General features: G+C 39.9%; 1 long non-coding RNA gene and 1 pseudogene across 1 annotated transcript; both read right to left on the minus strand.

The window, feature by feature from the left end:
• Positions 1–217: 217 nt before the first annotated feature.
• On the minus strand, positions 218–1,037 carry LOC138930072 (large ribosomal subunit protein eL27-like; annotated as a pseudogene).
• Positions 1,038–15,999: 14,962 nt separating this feature from the next.
• Positions 16,000–20,745, minus strand: LOC138930957 (uncharacterized). Its single transcript, XR_011446307.1, has 3 exons — positions 20,358–20,745; positions 18,708–18,776; positions 16,000–16,635 (listed from the first exon to the last, which is right to left on the minus strand). It is a non-coding gene; the product is annotated as an uncharacterized lncRNA (long non-coding RNA).
• Between the last annotated feature and the right edge of the window lie 481 nt (positions 20,746–21,226).

Consider the following 21,226-nt stretch of genomic DNA (forward strand, 5'->3'; position numbering starts at 1 on the left):
AGGCAAGTTACATGGCCAAGTCCACAAAGAATGCCATGTCTATTGGGAATAACTGAATAAGTGACACAGACAAGGGAATGGATATGAATAGTAATGACAGGTTGGAAAACTTACCATATCCAGTGAGAATCTTACTAGGAACATTTTTCATGAGACCAGGGACTGTGTCTAATACACTTTCTTTCTTTCTTTGATATTTTTAATGACTGAAAGAGACCTAAAACCGAAGCTTCTGGAAGAACCATTTGTTCTTGCCAGTCTTGTATCTGTCCTCAAACTTGACCTTGGCCTCTTGTCAGGCCTTGCATTTGAGAGTAGGATCTCTGAAGACAACCTTGTTGACAAGTTTTGTCCAAGGGAATATACACAGAATACCTTGTGGGCATGAAGTGATTATAATTATAAACTTTCACAAAAGACTTGATCTTTGACCTCTTGGTGATTTTCTTCTTGCCCATGGCACTTTGCAGGGATAGCAGTCAGTTCCACTCACCAGAGCATGGCTGTAGGGTCGGTCTGAGGTGCCATCTCCAGTGTTCTTCATGATGACTGCTTTGCGTCCAGAGTAGCAACCAGCCAAGACCAGCCCCATCTTCCCAGGTTTCCTAAACTTGACCTTTTTGGCAGCAACCACTTGGGCCTACAGCAGAAAGCTGATATACTTTCCACTGTGGCTTTTGCTATGTAAAAAGCCTCCTCCAAAGTTGGTAGAATCAAGCAGCCATCACTTATTAGCTTATGATTACATGATTTGAAAACTTGAGCTGGGCTCCACTGAACAGTTGTCCTGCTGCTCTCGTTCACATGGTTAGACGGCAGGTTTCCTGGGGGCCACTTGGCCTAGCATGGCCTCACTCACCTGCCCAGCAGTTGGTGTTGGACTGCTGGCCAGAGTGGCAAGGGTGACAAGGCTACGTGAGTTTCCAGCAGTCCAGTGTGGATTGATTCACATGCTGAAGGTTCAAGGTTTCTAGGACCAGCAAGAGAGAGCAAGCTCGAATGCACAGATGTTGACAAAGCTTCTGCTTGTGTCTCATTTTCTATTATACCATTGGTCGAAGGTGATTTCCTTCAGCCACACCCAGGTTCAGAATATACAGAGGCACAGATACAGAGAATGTGAACAAATTGTGAGCTGTTACTCTGATAGTCTTCTATACCTAATACTGTTCCTGACACATCATGGGCACTCAGAAATACCAGTTGAATATCTGAGTCCTGAAATCTGTCTACTTTGGTTTGTTATCAGGTATAGACATTTAAAATCTTCCAAATTATTACTGGCACATGGGTAATATATTGATCTCTACCAGAGTAAAGTCTCCAGTGATATACTTTCCACAAAAAGGGGCTGTCAGAGGCATGCTTTTCAGATTTCAAGATGTCACAATGTTTGAAACTAATACATTGAATGATATAATAAAAACCCAAAATATTGGGTTGAAACAAACAGTATTTTTTAAAAAGGCAGTAAGTCTGCATGTCAATACTAAATGTATTATTTTTCAAGTTTAGAATGAAAGGCCATATCTGGTTGCAAGTCATTTGGAAAAGACGTTAAGGTTTAAATAATCCTGAGTTCAACTGATGTAATGTCCAATAAAAAGTAAAAATATGATTTTTAGCCTACGTGGATAGATACATAGTATTAATATCATCATGAGGAAACCTAATAGTACTGGTAAGAGCATAACCCAAACCTTTCATGTATTTCTAGATGCTCCATCTAAAGAACTTCCACATATTAAGATATTTCTCCAGGAAAGCAGCCAAGATGGTGAACAAGCTGGAAATCATTTTACAGAAGGAAGAGCTGAGAGAAGTACAGGTATGTACCCTAAAAAAAAAAAAAAAAGGACTTTGAGAAACATGTTGTTGCTCTTCAAAGTCTGAAGAGTTATATCCTGTGAAAGCAAAAACAATCAACCTGTGATGTTCCAGCTGTTTCCTAGAACCAGTAGCTAGAAAGTTACAGAGGCAGAGTTTTTCTCTATTCAAGGACTAACGATTAGACACAAATGAAATGGAACACCTGGTAAAGAATGAGTTCCTCTCACTGAAAGTATTCAGGCAGACACTGACCATGTCCCAGAAATGTTTTAAATTTGGAATAAGGTTGAACTAATGCCATTTAAGTTCCCTACTAGATTCAAGGTTGCATCTAGTGCTTTGTTTGTGTTGAGGAAAGGAAAGGTTTCAGATGGGAGGTCTGTTGGGAATATTAGAAGAGACACTATTTTTACTAGGATTGACGAGAAAGTTCATTCGGGGTTTGTCATGCCATCTTATTGAGAAACCTGGATGAACTTTTTAGCCAATCCAATATATGAATTAAGTTAGGATAATAATGTTGCAGAGTACCAGACTGACTAGAAAACAGTCAAGGTTGTTTTCTAATGGAAACCGAATTACTGACAAGTATTGCCAAAATGGGACTCACAAATCCATTTCAAATAAGGCAAAACTAGACATTTTCTATTTTAATTATTTTCTGTACAGATTCTTTTGTTAGCACACCCGTGAGTTTGCCCTATCCTTCCAGGAAAATGTATGCTTTTGTTTTCTTCTTTCCTCTTCTCTCAATGTAGTGATTTTTATCCTTTTATTACTGTTAGAAGCAAACATTTATTTTTAAATCATAAAACCCTTTTTTATACTTCCACTAATTAATTCTGTCTGTGGCTGTGTTTGTAAAGCACTGCTTTTCTGTATCTTGAAGTAGAAACAAAACTGTTTTTAAACTGTTCTCTGTGATGTTAAGCACAAAGAATAAAATAAATAAGTCCTTTTCACTGTCAAGATTTATCTGTTTCAAATTTTTCTAAAGCACAAAGCATTATTAATGAAGCACTTAACATTAAGCTCCCAACAGTCTGGTATAAAACAGCAACAGTAATCCACCAGATAAAGAGAAATATGGAAATGAGTTTTCAGTGGGAGCAGGGGAGGGATTTCTGCACTTTCAATAGAAGTTTATAGGTTTCGAGTTCCATTCCTGTGTCAGAGATATGAAAAAAAAGAGAAAGGGAGTAATCTTTTTAATCAATTCCAAAAAGTTGAGAAAACAGTTGAGTGGGTCTGGAAATGAGGGAGAATTTGAATGAGTGGTGAGAGGAAATTTTCTTTTTCAGTTTGCAAGCTGAACCCCAGGGATCCAAAGGAAACTGAGCAATAAAAACCAGAGACACCATCTAGTTGCAGGGAGGGGAACATGCCAGGAGAGAAGGTTGTCAGTGAACTCAGAGAAACACCCACTTTGTTAGCAGAAGAGATGGAGGGTTCTATTAAGTCTGTGCCTAATAGGAAATGAGTTGGTGCCAAAACCTGCTAAAGGAGTGGGGAACTGCATTTTAAAATGATAATCATGCCTTTTCAGTTCAAAAGAAGGTGTGTGAGAAGCTATGAGGGATGTCTTTGTGAAGAAGAGGCAACAGTAAAGAATAGAGGTCCTTTGGTATATATGATGTTTGAAGCACATCCAAGTTTCCAAACATTACATTGTACATTAATCATTTTGCCTGTTTCATTGGTCTTCATCTACAGAGATGATGCAGCTGATCCACCTGTCAATAAGCCATACCTTTGGACACTTTATACTTTTGGAGATAGACTGGACTAAGACCAACCAAATCTTGAGCCTTATCCCTCTTGTGGCCAAGGACAGGTAATCTGAGATGGGTGACTGTGGTTTAAAGTAGTATTTTCCACAAGAAATCTAATTTCTCTAAGAGATTTATTGACCCCCATAGATATAGTTACTTAACACAAGTCTACAGATCAGAGATCATAGAAATATTACCCATTTCCATAGATATTAGTCTCATATGAAAGATTTTCTTTCCAAAGAAAGTGAATATGCTTATTCCTAAAAAAAAAAAAAAAAATCAGATATAGGGACTTCCCTGGCAGTCCACTGGTTAAGACTCCATGTTCCCAATGCAGGGTACACAGGTTTGATCCCTGGTTAGGGAACTAAGATTCCACATTCTACGCAGCCAAAAAATAAAGATAAATTTTTAAAGAAATAATCATTTAAAAATAGGATATGATTTTATGAAACTGCCAGATTTTTAAGTTTAGGAATTAACATGATTGTTGCACTGGGGACCTTTCCCGTGTCCATGTCCACTCTTTCCCTTTCTCCATCCTGCTGTGACTCACGAGGCTGCCCTAGATGAACTGTGTCAGTGAGATTCTCTTCCCTCAAGTTTGGGGTTCAATTTGGCTACTAGGGTGTATTGGCAGGAGAGAGGAAGGAGGGGAAGAAGGTGAAAGAATTTAGTCCCCAGCTTCCTCTCTGCCAGGTCACCTTGTCTTGGCCACTTTCTTCCACCAGAAGCTAGAACTTCTGTTATCCTTCTCCCCTCATCACATTGCCTTCTCTTCTTCTAAGTCCCAATAACTGTTCTCTCCCCTGACACCTTAAGGCTTAGGGGTGGTAGCAGCATTCAGTAATTACTAGCCCTGGGGTATTCCACAGCCCCTGTGGTTTTCCTATACTCTGTCTACTCATTTTTAAAATCTATTTATTAAACTATCCCCAAATGACCCAGGGTTGGTGATGCCATTCCACACTAGATGATTTTAATACCTAGAAGGGACTACCCTGATGGTCCGGTGGCTAAGACGCCTCTCTCCCAATGCAGGGGGCTGGGGTTTGATCCCTGGTTGGAGAACTAGATCCCACGTGCTGCAGCTAAGGGTTTGTATGCTGCAACTGTGAGTTCAGATACCATAACTAAAGATCCCGTGTGCCACAACTAAGACCTGGCACAGCCAAATGAATGAATTAATTAATAAGTAAATATTTTTAAAAGATAAATACCTAGCAAATTTACTAATATATGAAGAACAGAGACCATTCATAAGAAAGTGAAACTTTCATACTTGCGTTTTCTTATTGAGTCACTACTATTTAAAGAAAAAATAGCTATTGTTTACTGAGAGCTTACTCTACTCCTGAAACTGCTCTAAAAAAATAACACCTTAAAGGTGTTATTTCATAAGGGCCTTCCCTGGTAGCTCAACTGGTAAAGAATCCACCTGCAATGCAGGAGACCCTGGTTCAATTTCTGGGTCAGGAAAATCCCTTGGAGAAGGGATCGGCTACCCACTCCAGTATTCTTGGGCTTCCCTGCTGGCTCAGATGGTAAAGAATCTGCCTGTAATGTGGGAAACCTGAGGTCATTCTCGGGGTTGGGAAGATCCCCTGGAGAAGGGAATGGCTACCCACTCCAGTATTCTTGCCTGGAATACTCTTGCCTGGAATTGCATGGAGAGAGGAGCCTGGCAGGCTACAGTCCACAGGGTCACAAAAAGTCAGGCATGACTAAGCAGAGCACAGGTCATATAACCTCATGATTATACCTGTGAAGATGCTACAACCATTATCCACATAGGCAAAGGAAGGTTGTGACTTGCTCATGTGACATTGTGAGTTATAATACGAAAGAGATAATTCGTTTGAAGTCCCTGTTTCTGGCACAGAGCTCCTAAAACCCTAAGAATTTCGTAAGTGATAAGAGCAATAAATGTCTGTTGATACTCATAACCAACCTGTTTCAACCACATCTGAATTTATGTCAATGAGGTGGCTTTTGGAGAAGGAAATGGCAACCCACTCCAGTATTCTTGCCTATAGAATCCTGTGGATGGAGGAGCCTGGTGGGCTGCTGTCCATAGGGTTGCACAGAGTCGGACACCACTGAGGAGACTTAGCATGCATGCATACATTGGAGAAGGAAATGGCAACCCACTCCAGTGTTCTTGCCTGGAGAATCCCAGGGACAGAGGTGCCTGGTGGGCTGCCATCTATGGGGTTGCACAGAGTCGGACACAACTGTAGCGACAGCAGCAGCAGCAGGTGACTTTTAGAAAGCAATTAGGGGTTTAGTTGTCAAGGGAACCCACCTTGTGGTTGGGGAGTTGGAACTTTTAGTCTCACCCCCCTGACCTCTGAGGAGGGAAGAGGTACTTTAGGTAAAGTTCAATAATGAGTGGCGAATGGTTTAATCAACTATGCCTGTGTGATAAAGCCTTCATAAAAGGGGTTTAGAGAGCTTCCTGGTTGGGAGGAGAGGCGTGCTCAGAGAATATAGCAGTTCTGAGCCCTTTCCCCATATACATCTTCCATCTCACTGTTCCTGAGTTACCTTCTTTTACAGTAGGCCAGTAGTCTAGTTATTGTGGCAGTTCTAGCACAGGTTGGAAAAGAATTTCCAGACACAGAGTATTTTAGAAGAGATAGTTTATTGAGAGCAAAAGGCTGAGCTAGTGAAGGCACTGCAAAGACAGCAGACCAACTTCCTGACAGACCAAGGAGAGCCGACCCCTTTCATGGGCTTGCAGCCAGTTTTAATAGTCTCAGGACAAAGAAACTTCCTATGGGGAGGGATGGTGTTAAGTCATTGGTTGGGGGTCTTTTGGTGCCCACTTTGCCTAATATGGAGATGGGAGCTGGCTGGTTAGGGACAGGATGGCTCATGACAAACAGGATGGCACAGATCCATGACAACCAGGATGGCCCATGACAATGGTTGCCATGGAGCTTGGCTAATTCTGGATTTATTGCCCTATGACCTCCGCCTGGGCTCCACACTAGTAAGTGAAATATTTCTGAGTTCTGTGAACCATACTAGCAAATTAATCAAAACCAAGGCGAGGGGGTTGTTGGAACTTCCAGTCTATATGTGGCAGATCAGGATCACAGGTGACAACCTGGACTTTGGTTTGGTGTCTAAAGTGGGAGTGAGTAGTCTTGTAAGACTGAGCCCTTAACCTGTGGAATCTGACAGTGTCTGCAAGGTAGAGGATGATGCAGAAAGCTCAGTCTCCGTGCTCCGGTACCAAATTAAATCTCAAGAAACAAGAGTTTTGGGTGAAGTAGGTGAAACTGGCTTTCTTGCTTTGCCAGGGGGTGGAGGCTGGACACAGCTGGCTGGTGCCCTGAAAAACTGTGTGTCCCCACCTGGGGAATTTGGTGAGGAATTTTATAGCAGCAGTTCAAGGACAGGTTTGATAAGAATGATCAGGGTTGGGGAGAGGAGCTGTATTCCTTTCATCTGACCTCAGATGGTCTCCTGATGAGCATTTATGTTATCAAACTGTGACCTTCTCTCTGGAACATCCTCCATTCAGTGGAGGTTTTAGTTCACAGATGAATTTAATGATACTATTCTGTGTGTCCCTTCCTTGAAGGGGAACACAAGAGCCTGCCCCACGGCGGTGCTGTTGTTTCCTGACTGCTCCTCCCTTATCTCTGCATTCTGTCTCTTCCCTGATTTGCAACCATTTGAAAGGCTTCCGTGTCCTGGAGACCCACAGGGTCCTGCCTGGTTTCAATAGTATCAGAATTAAGTTGAATTGTAGGGCACCCAGCTAGTGTCAGAGCATTGCTGGGTATGGGAGGAAGAAACAACACGTCAGAATTGGCACCAAAATTGGACTTAATATTGCATGATTAAAAAGTGTCAGGGCTAGGATGTGAACCCAAGAAATCTGACTCCTGAGTTCATCCTGTTAACACAGAGTAATACTGCCTTTCTATACAAGAATGGTAGAAGTGTAATTCATGGGAAAAGTTATGTAATACAAATGGAAAATTACATTGATTGAAATTTCCAGAATGTATGACGTTGCTCAGTAGTAAAATTAAATAGATTGGCTTTAATTTTAGCAGAAAATATTTATAAGATATAATGTTATGCAAGGGAGGGCCCTATGAAAAATGGTAGTTTAGAAAAGGTCAATTGGGAAGGAAATTTGATTTTATTCAGCACTACCTCTCCTACCAAAAGTTTATGTGCAAACATACATGCTTGCATATTTTATTTCTATGATACTTGTAACAAAAGTGTGTGGCAGCTGCTGCTATTCTAATTTATATATACGAGGTGTGGGTGTGTGCTCAGCTGCTCAGTCGTGTCTGACCCTTTGCAGCCTCATGGACTGTAGCCCACCAGGTTCCTCTGTCCATGGGATTCTCCAGGCAAGAATACTGGAGTGGGTTGCCATGCCCTCCTCCAGGGGAACTCTCTGACCCAGGGATCAAACCTGAGTCTCCTGCACTGCAGGTGGTTTCTTTACCACTAACGCCACCTGGGAAGCCCTTATATATGAGGAAACAGGCTTAGATTGGAAGTCACACCACCATAAGTCACTGGCCTCCTTCATCAAAACATATTATGTATTGTCCACCTCAGTCTCAGGAATTGGCAGCCTTATCTCCAACTCAGGACCACCTGCAAATTAGGGATGTATCACAAGACCTGCATGAAGCTCAGAATTCTGAAGTCATTACAAGACAGAGAATGAGATCATGATGATAACAAAGATAACAATGGCGAAAAAAAAAAAAAAAGCTACCTTTTGCCATATTTCCAGCTGGTTCTGTAGTATCTGGTTCTGCTCTCACTTACTCTGAAATGGCCCTTCCATCTGAAGCAGAAAATCAAGTCAGATTCCTTCATTTTCATAACAGAATGTTCACTTTGCTAGCATAGCTGATATCTTCATTCAGCAGTTTTACACATTCTGTACAAAGACAAATGTTTTACATTTTTATTTTTTTGGCCACACTGTGAAGCTTGTGGGATCTTAGTTCCTAGATGAAGAATTAAACCCATGTCCTGTGTAGTGAAAGCCAGAGTCCTACACATTGGACCACCAGGGAATTCCCACCAAGTCCAATTTTGAACTGATAACTCTCTGTTTTTGCCTTAAATACAGTTTAGACAACTGATAATTGAAAACTCAGACTAAAGAACATTAGTGATGTGTTAAATCTTTTTTTTTTTCCTCTTACTAGATGAATGCCCATTCACTTCTCTTATGGGTACAGACCCTGGATCTCTCAGGCTCCAGACTACAATGCAAGAGGAATGAAAGATCCGATCTTCTCTCTGTGTTCTGCCTATTGAACCAAAGCGTGGGTAAGGGTTTTTTGGTTCTTTACTCAGTTTCACAAACCACAGCTTTATGAGAAATTTCACCCAGATTTTGGCAGTAGCATACCTGTTCATCTGTATGCTTAGCTCTATTTTTTTAGTTGTTATCATGTGTGAATATTCATCCAATTATTTTTTGTGAAACATTAGGAGGATCTACAATCAGAGACACTTCTTTAAACTCCCCCATTGCACTGTAGTCTGAAGCCTGAGAGACCCATAAAAAGAAGTGAGTGAGCATTCATCTACTGAGAGAGGAAAAAATAAATTACATCACTGAATGTAGCACATCCCTCATGTTACCTTGTCTATCTTTTGAATTATAAACCTAAAGGAAGAAGGTTAGGGAATAAGGGCACAGTTGGCACCAAGCAAGACATCATGTCATATGATTTCTAAAATGTTGTCAGTTTTTTTGTTTCCTTTTCTCCTATCCTGTGGGACAATTTGCCTGTTTCTAGTGACTTCTAGATCATCTGGAGATATCTTATATGGACACTGCAGCTTTACTTAACAAGTTATAGAACTGAAAATTTTTATTTACATTTCTTTAGCTCCCCTAACTCTGTTCTTAATAATTAGCTAGTGTGTAATGGCCTTGTAATAGATCGGTTCAGTTCTATAACTAGCTACATAATTTATTGGCTTCCTTGGTGGCTCAGTGGTAAAGAATCCGCCTGCTAATGCGGGAGACGTGAGTTCGATCCCTAGGTCAAGGAAGATCCCCTGGAGAAGGAAATGGCAACCCACTCCAGTATTCTTGACTGGGAAATCCCATGGACAGAGTAAGGTCCAATGTAAAATGAAGCTGTGAAACCTCTTGTTCAGAAATTTTAACAACTTCAAGATGGCAACAGTAGAGCATTAAACCAAACCCTTCTAAATGTGGGGCCCTGTGCAGCTGTATAGGCCACATGCCTGTGAAGCCAGCCTTGCTCATTTTCCTAGATTTATGTTCAATGCAATAAAATAGTTTAATGTATCCTTTCTTGGATTACTGTTGAACATGATTTTATATGACAGTGGCTAAAAGGAAGCTTCTTGCCATATGAAAGGCATTAATTTGTACATTCAATGCCTTAAAAAAACACAGAAAAAAAAACCTTAATTTTTTTCTAGTGTTTAATGTTAGGCAAAATGTTTCTTTCCAAATAAATGCATATACTTTCTTTCATCATCCATTCCTTCATTTATAGGTATAGGTATTTATAGGTATTTACTGAGTAGTCATCCTTTGCAAGCATTGCTCCACTTGGATAGATCCATGAACAACTGAACAGGGCAAAATCTATGCCTTTGTAGAGTTTATAATCAGTGGGTGGAATTATGGTCAGTTTCTTAAGCTTTTCAGGGAAACTTTAAGTTCTCCTGAAGCCTGACAATATTTACAGCATTTTCCTCTACTCCACTGTGTTGTCACAGTTTGTATGCTATATTAAGCAAATAAATATTTTTTTTTTTAAATTTGGTGCACAGTAGGAGTGAAATGAGGAAACCATATTCTAACATAACTACCTTCTTCTACTTCATAGAATTCTTTTATAAGAATAAACTTCTGTGTAATTTGTATGATAGATGTATATAGGTATGAATGAAAAGCATGATCCCACGTAACTCACTGACTATAAATAATCAGGGTTTCGTAGGCAACTTTTAGGCTTATCTCAGTTACCTTCTATTATGACCAGGCATCAGTGTTAGATCTAGTCACTGATTCAATAAAATGGGGGGAAAGGAGCAAAAAAAATCTAAACAGAGCTTTTTCATTGAATGTAAACACTAAATGGCAAAAGTGGAAAATATTCACAGCTGACACTCTGAAATTTCACAAACCCATATTCCAACAAGTGTGCCTGAAATTTCTTGACCTGGCTCCTGACCAGGATAGTATTTTTTGACAAAACAACAGCATACAGTTACTAGGGACTTTGAGCTTTGCAATCAGACATTTTGCCAATCTGATACTGACTTAGCATCCCTAAACTTCCCCAACATCAGGGCCCAGAGGGATGAAGAGGCAGAGCACAGAGGGTTTCTAGAGCAGTGTAACTGCTGGGTATGATTGTGGTGGATCCATGTCATATGTTTGTTCAAATTCTTAGAATATATAACACCATGAGAGAACCTTAATGTAAACTGTGGACTTTGAGTGATAATGACATGTCAGTGTAGGTTCATCAATTACAACAAAGGTACCAACTATAGTGTAAGATGCTGATAATGGGGGAGGTTATGCCTGTGCAACGGCAAAGGTGTATGGGAAATCTTTTGTGCCTAGTACTACTGTGAACCTAAAGTTTCTCTTAAAAAATAAAATCTATTTTTAAAAAAAGCCCACATAAAGTTCTCAGTCCACTATATCCTTAGTTCAGACACTAACTCATCTTTAGTTGCACTCTCAGTCAAATATAGTTTGAGGCTTTCTACCCAAACATAGCACACCCACATCAACTCTTTGAAATTTAAAATATCTCCTAATGGCTTAAAATATCTCAGAAGGTAAAGAAAACACAGAGTCAGTAGAGAATGACAAGAAAGTGAATAGCTGGTGTGTGTTCCCTCTTTCAGATAATATAAAAGTACAAATTATTGAGATAACTCCTTAAATGACTACCATATAATCTTTAGGGATGGAGCTAAGTGGCAGTCAGGAGAGGTTTTCAAGACTGGGCTTCACTGGCTTACAGTGTGTCTTAGGTCGGGCTGCCATTGCAATATACCAGACTGGGTGTTTTAAACAACAGACATTTATTTCTTTCACAGTGCTGGAGGCTGAGAAGTTCATAATCAAGATGTTGATAACATAGGTTTCAATCTGAGATCTCTTCTGTTTGCTTGTAGGTGGCATCCAACTCACCGTGCACTCACATGACTCTTCTGTGTAACACACACACTGCACGTGCTCTCTTATGTTCCTTCTTATAAAGTCACTAATCCCATGAGGGCCCCACCCTCATGACTTCATCTAAACCTTCCTAAAGGCTTCCCTGGTGGCTCAGACAGTAAAGCATCTGCCTGCAATGCGGGATACCCGGGTTCGATTCCTGGGTCGGAAAGATCCCCTGGAGAAGGAAATGGCAATCCACTCCAGCATTCTTGCCTGGAAAATCCCATGGACGGAGGAGCCTGATAGGCTACAGTCCATGGGGTTGCAAAGAGTTGGACACGACTGAGCGACTTCACTTTCACTTTCTTTCAAAGACACACTGGGGTTAAAGACTTCAACATATGAATGGGAAGTAGGGCACACCTCAGCCCAGAGCACCATTATTCAAAGTATGATCTGTCAGCCCTACACATAGAAGATAAAGAAAGGAAACTTTGTTTATAAAGTCCTTACTCTATTCTGGCACTAGGTTAAGGGCTTCAGTATATTATTTCATTTAATGGTTTAAATCAGGAGGCTCAGAGAGGTGAAACCACTTTGTCCAAGTCACAGAACTAGTAAACTTTGCAGTTTCACATCGTGTCCCCTTGATTCCATTGCTACAGTCTTTCTGCTAGTCATTGGAGCCTTTCTTATATTTCAGTATTTACTGGCCAGCTTATTGAAGAGTGATTATGCCCAAAGAAAACAGATGCACACCTCTAATGCAGGTGAAATCAATTTGAATCAAGAAGTCACTGATTTTATTTCATAGAGGGAACTATAGTTGGTCAAAGAGCATGTTTTTGTGTTTGCTCTTTAATCTGTGGATGAGTTTAAAAAATTGAATTTTTTTTACATTGACTAATTAACATGAAGTCAGAACAAAGGGATTTGGATGGTCTGCAAAGGTATTTCAGTATTAGCTGTTGTTTAGCATTCTTATTCTGTTGACCTTGTGATGTTTTCACATCCCTTCACATCAGAATCATCTAGCTTGGGGAGGTAAGGACTATGTCAATCTAAATTGTCACATACAACCGATTATAGTAGCAAAAAGAAAAAAGGAAAAGAACCTCAACAACTGTTCATCGTCTGGCCACGTTTCTTGGTGCACTGTCAAATACTTGGCTGCTAAGCCAGGAGAATCTACAAACGTTCTTTCTTAGGCTTGGAAATAGTGGATCCAGCCTGCAAAAATCTTATCCCTCTACCACATTGACCCAGTACTAATCACCTCATTGTAGTTTCCCTCACCTACCCCCATAGTGGTACAGGGGTTTACACTTTTTTTCTGAAAAGGGCCAGATACTAAACATTTTCAATTTTACAGGCTCTACTGATCTCTGTTGCAGCTATTCAACTCTGCCCTCGTCACATGAAAGCAGCCACAGACAATATGGAAATGTATGTGTGGCTGTGTGCCAATAAAATTGTCCTCAGGCACAAAAAAAATGGTGGCATCCCAGATTTAGTGTGCTAATAGTAGTTTTCCCACTCCTCCATAAGTAAATAATGTAGGTTTTTCCTGAAATTGTATGATGAATGGAAGAGTGTTCACTGTCACTACACACTTCATAAAAAACTCAAAGCCTCCACTGAAATGCTCATTGTTTTACCCCAAAGTCTGTTTCTGGCCTCCAGGAGCCCTAACTCTTCTGTCTCTCCCTTTCAAACACAAATCTTTCAAAGGGCCCAGTATTCTCCAGAGCATTTCAAGTTCTTCCTCAAAGTTTGCAAACCCTATTAAAGGATTACCAATACCCATTGTCCTTAAAAAGCCATTTAAATGAATAACTGTTGTTATTACAGTCTGCCCCTTGAAGGTCTCACCCTCTACTCCAATATTGCATTAAAATGCAATAAGTTATCCCCCCATAATTCATCTGTTGAAGCACTAATCCCCAGTGTGATGGTTCTTGGTACTGGGGCCCTTGGAACTTAGTCTGGCCATGGTTTGAGTCCTCCTGAGTAGGATTAGTGTCCTCCATGTCCTTATAAGAAGAGACACAGGAGAGATGTCCTATCTTGGCCATGTACAGCAAGAAGATAACAGTCTATAATTTAGGAAGAGGTTTCTCACCAGATACCAAATCTACCAGCACCTTGATCTTAGATTGGATTTCCCAGCCTCCAGATCTGTTAGAGAGTAATATTTGTTTTTTAAGCTACCCAGTCTATGGTATTTTTGCTATGGTAGTCCAACTGACTAAGATAACTACTGATACATGCAATAATATGAATGGATGTCAAAAATATGCTAAGTGTAAGAAGCCAGGTGAAATAAAGAGCACATAGTGTATGACCCTTTATATGAAATTCTAAATAGACAAAATTAACATATGAAAACAGAAATCAGATTAGCAGTTCTTAGGTGAAGTGTTGAGATTGACTACAGAGCATGAGGGGTCTTTTCAGAGTGATGGGAATACTGTAGGTCTTGATATGTATTTGCCTAAACTTATTGAACAATATCCATAAGGTCTGAATGTTTCATTGTATATAAACTTTACCTCAGTATAAAAATATTAAAAATAATGTAATTACTTGATATTTTTAAAATCAAGTCCCAAAGTGACTGCTAGAGTGCCAGCCATCACATCTGCATTCCAGGTAGTGAAAAGGAAGACAAATGGAGAGGTAAAAGGATAAAGAACACATGCCTGCTCTCTGGTCATTCTTGAGGAGACTCAAAGTCTTACCAAGAACTTGCACTAAATTCTCAGTGGACAGTCCTACCTAGAAGACAAGTGGGAAAATTAGCACATGCACTATTCAGCCAAGCACCTTCCAGATGGAATAAAGTCAGTATTTAAATAAGAATAAGGGGAGAAAGGATACTGGCTCTCCATTAGTCATTCAGCCACAGCACAGAAAGTGTATACACACACACACACACAATTTCTTACACAGTTTCAGGGGATTCGTACTCTTCACTGAGTCCCAATGTTTTAAATTCAGTATTAAAAACCACTGGTCTAGGGAGCTTGATAATTAGTTGTTGTTAAACACAATTAATGAAAAGTGTGTGGGTGGCAAATTTTCGTGGCAATGTCTTTCACAAAACACAAGAATATGCCATGCTCACCCACCTGAAATTAATTTTCTGGTCTGTGTCTCCCAAAGGCTCCAATCCATTAAGTGGCTTGTTCTTAATTGAGCAGTATTTAATTCTTCTGCCATCTTATATATATAATAGGTGAATGTAGGAAGATAGGCCACTTCACATAAGTGTACATTCTCCTTACACACTTGATTTGATGGCATTAGTTTGCAGGTGTCTCTACTTCAATTAATTGCATATTGACTAAATGTGTAATTTAAACTCAGTACAAAACTGAAGTATTCAAATGATAGTCTCTTCAGTATAATTATTCCACATAAGTTGGAGTGCTGACAAAATGTTGTCCTTTATTTTTTTAAAATAATAGCTTCAAGTGTGTTCAAGAGTAGATAACACAGAAAATGTCAACAAGATATGACAAATATGAAATGAAAATAATGAGATGAAACTGTATCTTTATTTAATTTTTCCTCCATAGAGTCACAAACGATCAAACGATTGTTCCTTATGAAAATCATGTCACAGACACCTAATGCCCTGTATAGCTTTTTTTCAGTCTGATTTGAAGAACGAGAAAGCCACATAAAGACCCAGGACTTTTGCTGACCAGTAAGTTAGATGTTGATCTGTAAAAATACGCTGACTTCCTATTATTGTAATAGCAAAAAGAATATGAAAATGATTCAATTCAATAGAGGAAATACACAACTCATCTTATACACTGTATTTGAAGACTGACTTAAATAGCTTTAGTTTTCTTATAAATCGACCTCTTGCCTGAGTAGATATTAAAAAGTAAATGCCTGTGTCCTTTCACTATACCCAGAATTTGAAAAATGTCACTTTATCATTGAGTCATTCACTGACACAGCACCTGACTGACTGCTAAATTAACATTTCATGGCCAATGATAATAAACATGTTTCTGTTTATTGGTGGGGCCTTTACATACAGCATTTCTGTGGTTGGCTGCATCATGGCTCCCTCAGATCCTCAGTCCTACAACCTGTGAATGCTGCTTATATGGCAAAGGGAATTTTGCAGATTTGATTAAATTTAGGAACTTGAGATGGGGAGATTACCCTGGTTTATCTGGGTGACTCCAATGATATCAAGAATCCTTATTCGTTAAAAATTTTTTATTGCAATATAATTGCTTTACAGTGTTTTGTCAGTTTCTTCTATACAACAATGTAAATCAGCCATATGTATACATATGTCCCCTCCCGCTTGAGCCTCCCTTCCCATCCTTACCCCCAGATCATCACAGAGCAGTGAGCTGAGCTCCCTGTGCGATATAGCAGCTTCCCACTAGTTACCTATTTTACACATGGTAGTGTATGAGATGGCACCCCACTCCAGTACTCTTGCCTGGAAAATCCCATGGATGGAGGAGCCTGGTAGGCTGTAGTCCATGGGGTTGTGAAGAGTCGGACACAACTGAGCGACTTCACTTTCACTTTTCACTTTCATGCATTGGAGAAGGAAATGGCAACCAACTCCAGTGTTCTTGCCCGGAGAATCCCAGGGACGGGGGAGCCTGTTGGGCTGCCGCCTATGGGGTCGCACAGAGTCGGACACAACTGAAGTGACTTAGCAGCAGCAGCAGCAGCAGCAGTGTGTGAGAGTCCTTAAAAGAGTCCTTATTCTTATGTAAGGAAACGCGAAGATTCAGTCAAGGAGAGATTTGAAGATGCTGTGCTGCTTGAAGATAAATCCATGAACCAGAGAACGCAGTGAATTCTGGCACACTCTAGAAGCTGAAAGAAGCAAAGAACAGATTCTCTCCTAGAACCTCTGGAAAGAACCAGACCTGCTGACACCTTGACCTTAGCCCAGTGAGACCGATTTTGGACTTCTGGGCTCCAAAACTGTAAGAGAGTAAGTTTGTGTTAAGTCTCTAAATCTATGGTTGTTTATGACAATAGCAATAAGATACTAATAAAATTTCTAATTTCAAACTACTATGGAAGGATTAAGGGTTCCCAGGTGGCACTAATGGTAAAGAATCCACCTGCTAGTGCAGGAGATGTAAGAGACACAGATTTGATCCCTGGGTTGGGAAGATCCCCTGGTGAAGGGCATGGCAACCCACTCCAGTATTCTTGCCTGAATGACTTCCCTGATGGCTCAGATGGCAAAGAATCCACCTGCAATGTGGGAGGCCTGGGTTTGATCCCTGGGATGGGAAGAAGCCATTGGGTTTCCCTGGTGGCTCAGACAGTAAAGAATCTGCCTGTACTGTAGACCTGGGTTTGATCCCTGGATTGGGAAGATCTCTTGGAGGAGGGCATGGCGACCCACTCCAGTATTCTTGCCTGGAGAATCCCCATGGACAGAGGAGCCTGGAGGGCTACAGTCCATGGGGTCACAAAGAGTTGGATATGACTGAGAGACTAAGTATGTGGAAGGATTATTACTAAACATACACATGTTTATCAGATGAAGAATATAAGACTTGAAGAGAGGTTTAAAAAAAGTACGCAAATGTACACAGTCAGAGAATGACAGAAACGTGGCATCTAGGCATGGCTTGATGCCCCCAAGCTATTCATTATCATACTGGCTCATGGAAACCATCAAGGCACATTTTGCTGTCTTATCCTAAAAGACTTTCCCTTTGTTGATCAAGAAAAAGAAGCGAATAGGTGCCCCATGTTACATGCATTCTGAAGGGAAAGTATTTGTTATAAACAATAAGGGCATTGAGTCTAATTTTTGCAAGACCCTAGTCTTTTTCCGTAAGGGGACTTTTATACACCACATTAAACTCCTTTGTCCCTATAAGTATGGGAAATATAAAACATCTATCAAGAATAAATTCTGCATGAAAACTCCGTGGAGATGGACTATAAATCTCAGTGCCATGAAGTCATTGCAGAGTTGTCGAGTCCAGCCTCTGCCTAGAAGCATAATCATTTTATGAAACTTCTTTGCAATGAGCATGTGGTATGTTCCCCATCCAGATTTCATAAGAGTTCCCCTTGTAGCTAAATTGAAATTCTAAAGGAATTTTCTAGAAACATATTATCTGGGGTTGTATTTTGTCACATTTGAGAACTGTTGAATTAAAAGATAGCTTCATAAGTCTTAAAAGCATAGAATGAAGGAAATAATGAAAAGCAAAATGTTTTATTTAACCATGATAATCGTATCTGCCCAATGTGTGTATTGCAGGTGAAGAAGTGGATGTAATTATTTCAAAGTCCCTGAAAGGCTCTAGATTCTGTGGGAGATGACCATATCAGTTGTGATTTGATCTGTATTCAACTAAAATTTTCTAAATTTGTCTACCAGAAAAACATTGACGATTTCCATGGATATGTTTGCTATTGAAACATCAGAGTAGATAGTTTTAAATGAGTGCAGAGAAAAATTTCAGTATTAAGACTGGTAAGATAGTGACATCTTGTGGTGAGAATTAGCAACACACTCCCTAAAGTTAAGGCAGGGACTATGGGGTCGCAAAGAGCTGGACATGACTGAGCAACTAAACAACAAGGCAGGGAAGCTAAGTTAAATGGGGGGGAAATAAAAACAAAAAAAAATTTTAAGCAAACTTTATAAATCTTTGTTCTTGAAGATAAAATGAATTTTTCTCATTTGACTTCTGGCTGTGAGAAAAAAAAATTCTGGGTCTCTGCCTTATAACTCTATTTCCCGTACCAATAGGGACAAAAGAGTTTAATTTAGAAAATGAAAAAACCCTTATGGGAATAGACCAGGACAATGTAGGTATTTCCTTCTTTAAACTCATTGTTTAAAACCAAAATATTTTACACTTGACATTCATGTAACATGAGAAACTGATTTCTTTTTCTTACCAACTTACCCTTTAGGGCCTGTAGTGGATGCTCTTGACAATTTCACCCACGTTCCTTCCGTTGACCTCAGGGATCACCTGCAAGATGGATAGTTATACAATACATGCCTTCTCTCTGTCTGAGATCTATTTCTGTCAGCAGAAATAAGTCCTGCCTGCCGGCTGGAAAATACCTGAAAGTTAACACCCCCATGAGCCCCTTTCAGTCAAGAGGGCAGGGCACAAAGGAATGAATACCCTGGCTTGCTAAACCATTAGTGGGATTATTCTGAGTTGTGTTCTACATGGTTTCTCCCAGCAAGATTGAACTCCAGTTTCCCACAGCAGTAACTTGCTCAGGAATGTTCCTTTTATGTTCTTGCTTTTCCTAACTTCCTCACCATGCCTGGGGCCACCATACAATAGACTGCCTGCACTCAAACCATTGTCTCAGGGACAGCTTTTGGAAGCATCCAGTGATGGACCCACACTGTATACACATGTGCATGTTTCAGAGGGGAGAAAAAAAACGAGTCCTAAGCATTTTTTTTTTTACTAGTTTTATCAGCAAAACACCTAACTGAATGAAAACAAAGACAAATCTAGCCCATTTTGGCTTTATTGTGGGAGTGGAAGTTCAACAAGCTGAACTGCCTCAGGAAGGAAGGCGGGCACCTCCCCTCCAGGAATTTTGTATCCATTCTAAATCCCTGCTGGAAAATGTGAATTGGGATGCTAAAAGCTGACTAAACTAACTGAGTTGCTAATTGGTTAGGAAATAATATATTACAGTTGTATATTTGAAGACCCAAAGAATTAGAAATATACTTTACCAAACATATTTATTCATTAGGAACTGTCTTTTATTCTTTCTTAATAACCAGTTTAATCAAGTATTTCTCTTCACTTTCAAGGGCAAATGAGGGACAGAGAGACCAGTATCTCAATATTTTATACAAAACAGCTCCCAGTCCAGGACGTGATATACAAGAACAGGAGGGTGGGGGCTTCAGCTAGTCAATGCTTTGACCATTAATCACAGGTAAATTTCAACCCCTGGCTACAACTTTGCATCAAGAGTCAATTTATTCTGACCTGATGGCAATGAAGGGGCAAAAAAAAAAGCTGTTTTATATTGGCATGTTGAAAATTACAAAATAAATCTCAAATGTATTCATCTGAACTCTTGGTCACAAACAAATCAAATGTGCTAACTACTGCATGTGACTAATAGCACTTTATATACCAAGCGATGTTGGTAAAGTCATGTTTTTATTTTCCTTTAAAAGAAAACTATTTCAAGCTCATTATTCATCTACCCAAGTAGTAAATTTGTGCAGTTTAACAGTCATTAAACTAAAGAGGAAAGATTTATTTGCCCCAAGCTTCAGAATAAATGCCTTTTTTTTCAACCACCGTATGTTCTAACATTGAATCTCCATCTTGAAATAAATGCATGTCTCTTACTCCCCTGCATCCCTGAGTCCCCAAGTATCATCCTAGCTTTTGATAAAATAATAATGAGACATTGTACCTAATATTTTTTGATACATATACTGTTTTATTTAATGTCTATAATACTGTGATATAGTTATAATTACATATGTCTTATGGATGAGAATACTGAGTCTTCAGGGAAGTTGCCCAGTTTCTGATCTGTAAAAAAACTCAAGGTCTTACCTATGCCAGCTCTTGCTGTATAATAAGCAGTCACAGAATCTCAAGGACATTCAAGTCTAAATACTCTTTTTCGCATGTCTGCACGTTCACTAGGGTGTCTCCGCTCATCTTAGCTGAACTTAACTAGGTGGCTCCAAGCTGCAGGTTGGATCCAAATCTGGTTCACACGCCTCTCAGTCTCCTTGGATAAACAGACTAGCTGAAAAACAGGCTTCCCATGATGATCACAGAAGTACAAACAGTAAGTGAAGCACAGGAAGCCTCATGAGGCCTAAACTTGAAGTCAGTCCAGTAGGTAACACTCCATGCTTCCACTGCAGAAGGCACAGGTTCAATCCCTGGTCAGGGAGCCAAGATTTCACACGCTGCAGAATTGGGGGGGGGTAGCCTAAAAAAAGGAAACAAGTACAGTGTTGTTTGCACCCACGTCATCATCATGTGGACAAGCTCAAAGTTAAGGAGCACAGCAGCGTATCCCTCACTCGGTGAAAAAACATGCAGAGTTACATGACACGAAGTGTGGATACAGGAAAGAGTAAACAATTGGAAACAAGAATTCAGCATATTTAATTATTTTTAGAAAATGGGATGTCATATGAAAACCTATTTCACTGAAGTTTTCAAACTAACAAGGAGATTGTTTTGTAAAAATAAAAAAAGAATTCAGCATATTCCAGTTGCTATGTCTGTGGGCTCCCATAGTGGCATAATCTTTCAAAAATACTTTGAGATGTATGTGGTTACACTGAGGCAAAGAAGGAGCTGTCATTCTGATACACTTGAAAGTGCTGAAAGAATATCAAATGTGATCAGTTAAACAAGACACAGGAGATAAATCTCTAAGTTCGGAAAACCTCAAGTCTGGCGTT

Source organism: Ovis canadensis, chromosome X (assembly GCF_042477335.2).
Source record: "Ovis canadensis isolate MfBH-ARS-UI-01 breed Bighorn chromosome X, ARS-UI_OviCan_v2, whole genome shotgun sequence".
NCBI lineage: Eukaryota > Metazoa > Chordata > Mammalia > Artiodactyla > Bovidae > Ovis > Ovis canadensis.